This window comes from Callorhinchus milii, unplaced genomic scaffold (genome assembly GCF_018977255.1).
Source record: "Callorhinchus milii isolate IMCB2004 unplaced genomic scaffold, IMCB_Cmil_1.0 Scaffold25, whole genome shotgun sequence".
NCBI lineage: Eukaryota > Metazoa > Chordata > Chondrichthyes > Chimaeriformes > Callorhinchidae > Callorhinchus > Callorhinchus milii.
In genome coordinates this window covers 2,858,793-2,861,828 of record NW_024704766.1, presented here as the reverse complement: position 1 = coordinate 2,861,828, position 3,036 = coordinate 2,858,793, and the positions used below count along the sequence as shown (strand labels likewise).

At 38.9% G+C, this 3,036-nt stretch overlaps 1 non-coding gene across 1 annotated transcript; it reads left to right on the top strand.

Annotated features, from left to right (window-relative positions):
• The first annotated feature begins 373 nt into the window (after positions 1–373).
• On the top strand, positions 374–450 carry trnav-cac. Its single transcript has one exon. It is a non-coding gene; the product is annotated as a tRNA-Val (tRNA).
• Positions 451–3,036: the final 2,586 nt, after the last annotated feature.

Sequence of the window (3,036 nt, the reverse complement as noted above, 5' to 3'; positions counted from 1 at the left end):
ATTTCCTTTTTGTACCCTCAGATATTCCCTTTCCTGGACCTTTGATTAGATGTTAATCTAGTTAAGTTGCTGACATGTTTATCTGGAGAGGGAGACATGAAAATATGGCTCAAATTGCTGCATAATTGTGAAGGAAGAAGCCTGTCACAAATTCCCATCTATATTTCATGGTGATGTGAATATTGAGAGGCATCTGTAACAGGTTGTTGTGACTGCTGCAATTTTAGAAAGAATTTGCATTTTCAACGTCAACAACAACAAACACCACAGACAACTTCACAGACATAATTATTGTCAAATATAGTGACTTTTTCTAGGCGAATGCAGCAGTTGTTTAGCACCCAGAAAATCACATAAACAGCTATGAGACAAATGTGGAGACCTGTAGCTCAGTGGTTAGAGCACTCGCCTCACAAGCGAGAGACCCGGGTTCGAATCCCGGCAGGACAAAACCTTGGGCAAGTTTCCTTACTCCACACGCCTGATAATAATGCGTCAAAGAAAAAAAATAATAAATCGAATACTTCAATTCACGATTGGTTGTGGGGACGCTGCTGTGCACAATTTGTTGCCACGTTTTGCCCACAAATATACAGTCAATTCACTTTACAATCTATTCAGTGAAGCGCTTTGAGACGTTTAGAAGACGTGAAAAGCGCTGTATAAAATGCAAGAATTATTATTATTATTATTATGTATCTGACAAACAAACTCCTTCCGGATCTTAGAGCGACTGGACCAAATCAAGATGAAATCAAACAAGTGGAAATAACTTAAAGAAAAAGTAAACCAATCTGTAAAATAGACATCTTTTCATTAGATCTTCACAGTGGGAAAGGATTGCTGTTTTTCAGTGCGTTAGCGTATGAGAATCACCAATGAGATGGAATGAGAACCAATATCATCACACTTCACTTGAATCCATTGCCGTTCATCTAATAATTTGTGATGTCTTCAGGCTATTGTAACCCTAGCAACAAACCACAAACCAATCCAAATACAGAAAGAGTATGGCAAATACAATGTCAGAACAGCAGACGAACAACTATTAATACAACAGTGTTAACCTAATCGTCAAATAAAGCCTTCCTTCCAGAGACAAATGTCAGCCTTTCCAATCACAACCCGATGAGATTAGCCAGGCACGAACTGCTTGTGAAACTGAGCTGGCTATCATTTAATTCAATGAAGATAACTGGCAGAACACACAGCACCAGGCAAAGGGAAATTACACCAAAACCAACTGATAATAAACCTTGCATTTGAAACCATACGTTATCACATTAACAAGACAACTCAAAGCACTTCACAGGTTCCTTACTGGCTCAGTGAGGTTAGAGTGCAACCATGGATGGTGATGCTGTCAGCGCCTGAGGTGTGGAGGTGCCGACGAGAGCCACGCAGGAGGGCCTTGGTCTTGTTGACATTCAACTGGAGAAAATTTGTCTCGTCCAGGACTTTATGTCTGACAGACAGTCCAGCGGTCAGGACAGCAGTGGTCCTGGAGATGAGGATAGAGGCAGAGAGATAGAGATGGGGTCATCATAACAATCTTTGCAATTGATTGTTATGTGCCTATAACACTGAAACATCTCGAGGCTAATTTAGCAGGTAATGTAAAATGACTGCAGATTTGTAAACATGGAATACTACATAATAATAATCCTTGCATTTGATACAGCGCCTTATCACGTCTTCGAGACATCTCAAAGAGCTTCACTGAACATAGTGTAATGTCAATCGACTGCATACTTTGTGGGGGAAACCCAGCAGTGTCTCACAAACAGTCATGGATTGAGCGGCCAATTTATTATTATTATTATTATTTTTTTGGAAGGTTTTTTACATAGAACCTACAGCATCAAAATAGGCCATTCAGCCTCCTTCCCCTAAATAAAATCGGTCACTCATTCCAGTCTGTCCCAAAGTTTATACTGCACCCATCCTAATCCCCTTATCGTAGCCTCCCGATGCTCCCATATTTCTTTCTCCCTCACGTATGCATTGGTTCCAGAATGATACAAGCATAAATATTCATGGATCTGATTTGACTATATCTGGGACTTATTGTTCAAAAGTTGTATCATGCTGAGGAAGAGGCTACCTTTTGTATCATGGAGACAGAGGGTATAATCAAGCAAAGATTCTAAGCTGTAGCTGAATATATGTTATGGACTGGATTAATCTTGTCTTACATGAGTATATGTATATATATGTATATACACACATACATATCGGTCTTGTCGTGGCTTGAGTTTCTTCCCAATGTCACCATCTCATCAGATAATCATTATTTGCTCCATAAATCTGTAAATGAATATAATCCATCCTCATTTTATTTCGGTGGCTGCAAACAAAACACCTAGTGAATATTAATGAAATGCACAATACAGTGAATAGATATGCATAACATCAAAATATTGAAAGTAGGGACCTAATAATCTTCTAACAACAAAAATAGAATGTTAAGCTGCGGTTTGGTTATCAGGCAATGCATATGATTATAAAGTATTAAGGGTGAATACAGCTTTTTCTCATAAGAGTTCAATGTTAATTAACAATTAGAGAAACGGTTATTCTTTTCAGTGAATTTTATAAATAATAATAATCTTTACATCTGATGAAGTGTCTGTTATATCAGGAGGACGACTCAAAGTACTTCACCTTGATGCACACTTTGATGTGTACCTTTTTGTAGCTGAGCACGGCAGCCAATTTGGGCACAGCAACCATCCCACAAACAGCCAATGAAGTCAGTGATTAATTTGACGGCCTCAGAGCTGAAGGGAAATTAATATCGGGAATGGAGCTGAAACCACACCACCGATTTCTCTTTTATAAAGGAGCAGAAGCTAAGAGCATGGAGATGCTTGCAAACGCATTTGCACTCACGATGTGTTCATAATAAAACATTCAGATCGCCGACCAGCAGGAGGTCATGTTTTAATAATGAGCAGCTTTTACAGACTCATTAATGGGCGCATGTTATAGGAATTAGAATCAGAACTACTAATTGTGCACAACATGGAATGATGA